Genomic DNA, 9,410 nt, shown 5'->3' with positions numbered 1-9,410 from the left:
AGAGCAGGAGTGGGGCGGCAGGATCACGCGGGGAGCTCCCTGAGGGCCCCATCCGCGGCGGGTTCTGGCGCCCCGGGCAGGGAGTGGGCCTAATTCGAGGAGACTCGGTCTCAGGCTGTCTGAATCTTTGGTCCGGAGAACTTGCGGTCTTTGTCTGGCTGGATCGTCAGAGCACGCGAATGAGAACTTGTAGGGGCCCGCCGTTTGCCGACACAGCCCCCCAAAGTGTGTGTTTCACCCGCACGGGGCGCGCGCTTAACATTCCTGGCCTTGGGGTGGGTGGTCTGGCTGTTTAAGAGCCTCAGGTCAGGAAACTCACACCCTTTAGGCCCGAGCTCTTCCTCTTGATCTTTTCTTAAATAATAATAAAAGAAAGGAAGAAAAAATAAAAAGAAAGAAAAGAAAAAGGGAAAAGAAAAAGGGAAAAGAAAAAAAACCCCGGCAATTTAAGATTTCTAAATATAACCTAAGGCACGCAGCCAGAAGCCATGAATCTTGAAATCCTGTTATTCCCACACTCGGAAGTTGGTGTCATATGTTGGCCACAACCTAGTTCAGATTCTATTCAGAAACAGAAAACGACACAATACGTTCACTTTTCTTACCATGAAGTTTGTTTTACTGCCTCCTCAAGTTCATAGGAGAAGCCAGGCCAGCCCCTGTGTCTGGTCCCATTGATCCTTCTTTACCACCTGCAGGCACCAATTCCTATGTCTGTAAAGAGGGAACTGGTTCTCAAAAACCAGCCATATGATGGAGCATATTATCAAAGGGCAGGGGCAAAGGCCCAGATTGGAGAATTCCATTCTAAATCTGTCACAAATTGATTAGAAAACTTAAAAAAAAAAAAAAATCTGTGTGTTTGTTTTAGAAATTCCCCCACTAGAAACATCAATATTTAGTTGACTAGCAAACATTAAACACTTTTAAGAACCAGGAAAACTTTGCAAAGAAAAGATTATTAAAGTGAGAAAGCCTCTTAGTATTAACTGTGAAACTCATTCACCGCCATGTGCTGTTGGTATCGGAAGGCTTGTTCTCTGCTGAGTGCACTTGGCTTGTAGAGCATTTGTGGAGAGCAGAGTCTCAGAATATGACTAAGGAAAGTTCTTGTCAGTGGAATTTTTTAATCCTCCAGCCATGATGATTGTTATGTAAATAGATTCTGATTATTTTGCATGAATTAAACCCATAAAATCAGGAACTGAAGTGATCCCCATTTTACAGGTAGAAACACCGACATTTAAATTCCCAAGTTCATGCATCCCGGAGTGACAGAAATACAGGCCTTGGGCCCAGGATGCCCCAACTCCACTGTACCACACTGTGCCACAAAACCACTGTACCACACTGTGCCACAAAACCACTGTACCACACTGTGCCACAAAACCACTGTACCACACTGTGCCACAAACCACTGTACCACACTGTGCCACAAAACCACTGTACCACACTGTGCCACAAAACCACTGTACCACACTGTGCCACAAAACCACTGTACCACACTGTGCCACAAAACCACTGTACCACACTGCCTCCCCTCTTGCCCCTACCACTCACATGCGCACATTCTCCCTGCCCTAGGGACTTAGAATAACATGGTTCACTCTGCCAAGTGATTCATAAACATTCGAGAGAGTGGGGACTAACCCATGTCACCACTAGCTGCTAGTATCAATTCAGTTGAGTCTATAAAAAGCCCCCCAGGCCTCAGTGTAAAGGCATCTGAGATGATAGCTGCTGGGTTTGCAGAACCCTACCTACAACTGCTGGTCTCCCTGGCTCAGGTTTTGGGTAGCTCAGTGCATGGGTTTAAAACATGGCCTCCAAATATAGACTGCTGGATTTGAATACCAACCCAGTACATAGGACTGACTTAATGCTACTGTGCCTTGGTTTCTCCATCTGTAAAATGGGAGTAATACAACCTGTCACAAAGTTCTGTTGCAACAGTTATCTAAAGTACCTAGTACCTGGCTCATTCAAAGTTCTTGTTAATTATAAGTGTTTAATTATTATTAATGACCACTGTTTGGATTTTTCACATTTAACTAGATTGGTAAAAATATTTGGTTTTGTTTTTTGGTTCCTTGTATATGTGGTTCATCAGGTGGAAAGCTGATCATAAGCAGAAGTGGAATTCTCCATTTAGATATATTTAGAGTCTTTCTTTTTTTTTTTTTAGTTTTAAAATGTGAGCATTTATTATTACAAAATCAACTGGTTTGATTTAAAAAACTACTATATTTTAAAATAATACAAATACAAGTTAAAATAATTGTAAACTGTGATTCTTTTGAGTGCAAACAATAGTTACCCAAAGAAGAAATAAAACTTCCTGTGTGCTCAGTTGTTAAGTTGTGTCCAACTCTTTGCGACCCCATGGACTGTATCCCGCCAGGCTCCTCTGTCCATGAGATTTTCCAGGCAAGAATACTGGAATGTGTTGCCATTTCCTTCCCCAGAGATATATTTACACTCTTTATATTGTGGGGTGCTGGGTCCCCCTGGGCCGACCAGGGACCAGGGTGACCAGGTTGCCTGGCCACGCAAATCTGGAGTAGAGATTTTAACTTGTCCCTCCACGTCCGGCCGAGGGTCCCCAGTTTTCTCCACAGGCCTGAATCCTCTCCTATAAAATTAGTGAATTAGCTTCCTACAGTGGTGCAGATGGGGAGGATGACTTTAAACATGAAGGATCTGTAGCAGTGGAGGTTGGTTTTATTGGTGTACATAGTTATTGTACATTGTTCTATTGTATTTGTATTAGATTGATGAATGTTGATGAGGCCATTGCACAAAGAAAGCACGTACTTCTCCCAGCCCACCCCCACCTCCTCGCAAATGACATAGGGAATCTTTTCCCACTCACTTCCGTGTTGGTGGTTTTGATGCTAGCAACCACCCACGTGTCCTCTGGGCACTTGGTCTTGCATCTCTAATAAATCTGCTTTGATGATATGTGATCTGAAGCATGTCCTTTACTCCATCTTCTGAACCGATATAGCCATCCTCAGAGAGGAGAAATCAGGCACTTAAGACTTGTTAAAAAAAAAAAAAGATCAAGTTCTCCGTCTGCGTGTAGTAACCTCAGTTGTACGGCTAGCACAAGGAAAGAACTTAAAGAACCCAAATGCATTATCCAATCTGAATGGCATGCCCTTCTCTGCCTGAGCCTCCAACGGAGAGTCTTTCCAGGTGTTTAGAGCTGATTGGAGAAGGAAATGGCAACCCACTCCAGTGTTCTTGCCTGGAGAATCCTAGGGACGGGGGAGCCTGGGGGGCTGCCATCTATGGGGTCTCACAGAGTCGGACACAACTGAAGCAACTTAGCAGCAGCAGCAGCAGCAGCAGAGCTGATATACAAGATGAGGGGTCTGTATGGACTCACCTGACTGCATACAGAGATGTGGTAGCCATGCTCGTTCTGGATTAGCTCCTATAGAGACCACCATCACCGGGGTGCACCCTGAGCCTGTGTCTGAACCTGCTTGCACACTTTGGTGTTTGCTCTGGTTTTCCACTGAGTGACCCTGAATTCAAGTGGTTGATAAATTGCTTGTTACACTCTCTGGCATTGGAATCAGGACAAAGGACATATCTATCAGATGGCATTTGATACCTTTACGATTTTTCAATTTCTTCTTTTTTTTAATATTCATTTGGCTGTGCTGGGTCATAGTTGCAGCATGTGGGATCTAGTTCCCTGATCCGGGATCGAACCCAGGCCCCCTGCATTAGGAACACAGAATCTTAGCCACTGGACCACCAGGGAAGTCCTGGTTTTTCAGTTTCTAGAGCTAAAATGCTTTCCCTGAGCAAGATCAAGTGTGTTGCATTCCGGGAGTGTTGTCAGTATGTTCTCCCCTAGTTTGATTTCTGTTTTGTGGTGCATTACCTACTCCTTTGCCACAGACACTGAGAACCTCTCTGTGTTAAAGTTTATAGGCACAATGTACAGGTCAGATGCCCCTCATCCACTTTGTGGTTGGTCAGTGGTTTCCTGGTTGGCTTTACCCTTTTCCTTGCTTTTTGGGTTTAGTCCTTCCTCCGTGTGGATCCTGACTCATCTTTAAGCCTGTTTCTCCTTGCAGGCCCGCCTTCCTTGGCGCGTTGGGGGAGGTGGTTTGAGGGTATTTTCTGTCCAGGGGCATGGGCAGCAGATGGTCTTTCTCTGGACAGGCAGAGGCTTTGGGGTTTTCCAAGGAGTGGGCGATAATCAAAGTGACAACTGGACAGTTGGGAGAGGAAAAACAGCTAAGCAGGCCACCAGATCTTCCCTCACCCTCGTTTCTTTAACTGTCTTCTCCAGTTACGGCCTCTTGAGGGTCCTTTTTCCTTATGGCAGTTGGCCCAGGGCCCCAGCTCTAGGATTTCTGCCCTAAACTTCGTTCCTTCGATTTAACTGCAAGTCGACTGTGTTGTCCTCACTTCAACACAGAGGGCCCCATGCACAGCAGCCCTATTTTTGGGCCACGATCTTTTCCATGTTGATCCTGAATGCAAAATGCAAGTGCAGCAAATATATTTCTCTTCTGCAATGATCCCATAATTTGAACTTAAATGCAAATAAGAAGAGGGGTGACATCAGCTCCCAGGTGTCTTATCTGGGCAACGAGACTGAAGGAGACCCAACTTCCCCAAACTGTGCACCCCAAAGAAAAGGTTCCTGATCTGCAATATTTATATCACCTATTGAACTGCAAAACTGGATGTTCCCAAAAAGACTGCGGTGCATGTGCCTGGTTCTGGGAGAGAAAATCGGGGCCTCTTGTGAAGTGTATTAGCAGCAGATGTTTTATGAGAGGAAAACATTCCTTGTTTGCATGTGCCTGGCTCGTGTTTAAGATGGCATTACCTTGTCCCTGCTCTGTGTTGATTGGTCTTTGAGGGCAAAGCAGATGAACCAGTTTCTTCTGGTCATCTGGCAGGTGACCAGAGCTCAGAGCAGTTTGCTCCTGAGCAGTGTGACAGTGGCAAGTTCGGGGGAAGAATCACCTGTGGGCTTTGCCACACAACACATCCCCCTAAGGGTTCATCAGCCCCACTCCCTACCTGCTTCCCCCTCGCTGCAATGGACAGCTGTCACAGTGGACGTGGGCTGTGGCAGGTGTGCGGGAACTGCCAGATCATGAGCTGCCAGGACCACACTTGTCCTGTTGACCCAGGGTGGCCTTGCGGCAGGGACATGGCACAGAACAGTGAACGGGAGAAGTCTGGGCAGAGCCTCCCTCCTGCCGGATCCAGGCTGCCCTGTTTCTTTCGTCTTCTTAGAAAGGTTCAAGAGGTGTCTGCACCTTTGCTCTATTTGTTTTCCATTTGGGAATTGATGCAGCTTCTTACAATAGCACAGGGGCTTCCCTGGTGGCTCAGTGGTAAAAAAATTTGCCTGCAATGCAGGAGAGGTATTGGGTTGGGAAGATCCCCCTGGAGAAGGCAACCCACTCCAATATTCTTGCCTGGGAAATCCCATGAACAGAGGAGCCTGGCGGGCTACAGTCCATGGGGTCGCAAAAGGGTTGGACACGATTTGGTGACTAAACCACCACCAGCGCCTTACACCAGCACAGGAACCAAGGCTCTGGCACTTGTCTGTGCACAGCTTTCCTCTGTCCTGTCCAGCTGTCACAGAGGCTGGGTCTCCCCTCTGCAACGTCTAGGCCCAGGTTCTCATCATATTGCTTAAAGGCTAGTTGCTCTGAATGGAAGTTTGATGGACAGTGGAGATGGAAAGTCCCCTGGAGAGTTAGAAGTCAGCTCTTTACAGTGTCCTTGGTGTGATGTGGTTGGCAGAAGAGCAGTCCCCAGATGTCCAGATGTTACTTCCTAGTTCTGGGACCTTGTGACTGTATTGGGTCATGTGGCAAAGGGGATTCAAGTTGCAGATGGAATTAAAGTTGCCTATTGGCTGACTGTGATGTGGAGAGATTGTCCTGGATTATCCAGTGAGGCCGTGTCATCACAGGGTTCTTGAAAGTGAAAGACCGGGCCAGAGTCAGTGTCAGAGTGATGCCCTATGAGAAAAACAGCACCTGCACTGCCGGCTTTGAAAGAGAAGGAAGGGGCCATGAGCCAAGGGATGTACGTGGATTCTAGCTGGAAAAGACAGGAGAATGGATTGTCCCTTGGAACCTCAGGAAGGAACCCAGCCCTGCTGACACCTGAGGTTAGCCCAGTGAGACCTGGGTTGACCTCTGGCCTCTGGAACTGCAAGATAATACACTGTATTGTTGTAAGTCTCTATTTTTGTGGTGACTTGTTACAGTAGCCAATACACTGGGGATAGAAGTGCTTTGTGAAGGAAGCAGGAAGGGAGACTTGAGTCTTTTCTAAAGGATGTCATTTCTGCATCTGTGTTTTGCTCATTTCTGTCTTTTTTGGTGACTTTACCTCCCTATCTAGGAGGACTTTCGCTGGGTCTAAATCACTAAATCTTGGGGAATGAATTTGGGGTAATAGTTTCTTTTTTAAAAAAGAATTCTTCAGGCTTCTTTTGGCTGTGCTGGGTCCTTGTTGCTGTGCTTGGGCTTTCTCTAGTTGTGGCAAGTGGGGGCTACTCTTTGTTGCAACGCACGGGTATCTCATTGCAGCGACTTCTCTTATTGTAGAGCACGGGCTCTAGGCACACGGGCTTCAGTAGTTGTGGTTCACGGGCTTAGTTGTTCCGGGTCATGTGGGATTTTCCCAGACCAGGGATCAAACCCATGTCCCCTACACTGGCAGGCAGATTCTTAACCACTGGGCCACCAGGAAAGGTAATAGATTCTTAACTTTACCCCTGTAAATATTAGCTAGAGGAGAGCCCCACCCCACCACTGCCATGTGGAGTTAAAAAAGCCTCGCTTCCTCTGGGCCAAGTGTCAGTGGCCACGTGGCTCCTGGGGAGGGAGGAGGGAACATGTGTGGTTAACAGCAGGCCTGCTGCTGCCCACTGGCTCCAACCCAGCATGTCAGGGCCAGTTCTGAACAGGGCTGGGAGAGAAGAAATCTGCTATCCTTCCCAGGCCCCACCCTGCTTCTCTTGGGGCTGCTGCGGTTTCTGACATCTCTCTTCTATTGGCAGCCTCTCCCCACTCTCCAGCCACCTCAAAACCTCTCTCCTCCTGGAAGCAAACTTGAGCTACCTTCATCACCAGTGTGACTTACTCCTGCAAGTCACGGAGGACCAAGAATAGTTCTCAAAGATGTTCTAATTCTTAAGGAGTTGCAGGTTAATAGGAAGAATGACTCCCTAGTCTAGGAGTTTCTGCAGTCTTTTGTTTCATGAGCGTGTGTGTGTATGTGTGTGTGTGTGTTTTCTGAGGAGAGGCCAAGTTGATCTTTTCTTTCAAATTATACAATAGCCTATTTTGTAAAAAATGTGGTCCTACCCAGTGGTTTCTGATGGCTCAGAGCAGCACAGAATTCAACGTGTATTCATACATTGATCAGAGATGGTTAAAAGCCAGCACTGGCATTTTTATTTTATATCTTTTAAAATCATTGCCTTTTTTTGCATACTCAAGCTAATGCACATTCCAGATCTTGGCCTGACTCCATTTCTGTATTCCTTGTGCCAACTGCCAGGTTGGCATCGCTCTCCTTTCCATCAACAAAAACATGGCATTTGGAACTCTACTGAAGATAGCCCTTCATAAAAGGAACTTCTCAGAGATGTCGTGGGCTCAGGAGCTTATAATCTAAGATCAACAATACTGCTAAGAACGTAACCATTTTAAAAGTAAAAATATTAAATGAATGCATTCAAGGAGAATGAGATTTTGTTTTTTGTTTTTTGTTTTTAAATCGTTGTCACGGTTCTACCTGGAGCTGTTTCTCTATCCACCCTTCATCTCTCAGGATTTGGGAGAGGATTTATAATATTGGTACAAAGTGCTTTGAGCATCTCAAGCTGCTTTTTTATTTCAATTAACACTGAATCCTTAGTAGAGATGCAAAAAGTCAGATAGCTGTTTCTGACTATAGACATCACTGGTTTTGTGTGTCTCAGGATCTCTGCTGGTAGCAGTTTTAGATTGTACGAGAGGGTCCCCTTGTACAGGTCCTCTCCGTACACCCTCTCCAGGTCCCCACCTCTATCCAGGTAAGGAGGAGAGTCAGACTGGCCCATAGAAAGACCCCAGATCTGTGAAGGGGACCTGGGTGTTCTGCTTGCTCCAGGTTCTGTACCTGGCAACCTTTCCGGAGCACAGTTTTCTGGTCTCCCAGTGGGGTGGGAATCGTTCCCTGCAGGACTCCAGGTCCCAAAGACCCCGGGTATAAACTGCTCTGCACATCTGCTCAAGAACTGTTCAAGGTCATGCATCTTGTGGATTCGGGGACATTAGAAGATCTGTCATCGGGTTGCTTGGTCTTTGCCAGGCCCTGGCATTGCTGCTGGCAGCCTGCCCTCAGTGCAGGGACCTGAGCTTCCTTTGTTACTGGCCTCAAGCTCCCTGTCCTTTTCCTTTCCTCCATCCATACCATTCCACTTCATCCTGGCCTCTTTGGCTGCAAGCTTCCTGGTCCCAGACGTTTTTTTATTTTTTATTTATTTATTTATTTTTTTTCTTTTTTTTTTCCAGACGTTTTTTTAAAAGATTAATATTGTTATTTTTTTAGGGCGGAACGGAGAATCTGTACACCCTCTCCAGGTTCCACTATTATTACTATTTTTTCCCTGTGATAAAGTACACACAGCAGATTTTGAATACTGAACACTTTGAAGCACATAATTCTACAGCATTAAATGTATTCTCATCCTTGTGCAGCCATCACCCCCATCCATCTCCAGGACTCTTCCCTCCCCTCCACCCGGGCCACTCCTCTGGCCGGGAGCTTTTCTGCATACCTGTTCCTACTCCTCCCAATGGCTCCTTCCAAACAGCCTCTGTCATCCCAGCCCACGGTGCAGGGGTCAGGCCCTTGATTAGCTCTGCCTCCCTTCCTACCAGTCTCTCCTCCATTTTATGGGTCCCTAGGCATTGGGTCCCATCACTTCATGGGAAATAGATGGGGAAACAGTGGAAACAGTGTCAGACTTAATTTTGGGGGGCTCCAGAATCACTACAGATGGTGATTGGAGCCATGAAATTAAAAGACGCTTACTTCTTGGAAGGAAAGTTATGACCAACCTAGATAGCATATTCAAAAGCAGAGACATTACTTTGCCAACAAAGGTCCATCTAGTCAAGGCTATGGTTTTTCCAGTAGTCATGTATGGATGTGAGAGTTGGACTGTGAAGAAAGCTGAGCACCGAAGAATTGATGCTTTTGAACTGTGGTATTGGAGAAGACTCTTGAGAGTCCCTTGGACTGCAAAGAGATTCAACCAATCCATTCTAAAGGAGATCAGTCCTGGGTGTTCTTTGGAAGGACTGATGCTAAAGCTGAAACTCCAATACTTTGGCCACCTCATGTGAAGAGTTGAC

Source organism: Bison bison, unplaced genomic scaffold, assembly GCF_000754665.1.
Source record: "Bison bison bison isolate TAMUID 2011002044 unplaced genomic scaffold, Bison_UMD1.0 scf7180017864371, whole genome shotgun sequence".
Lineage (NCBI taxonomy): Eukaryota > Metazoa > Chordata > Mammalia > Artiodactyla > Bovidae > Bison > Bison bison.
This window is presented reverse-complemented; position numbering follows the sequence as displayed.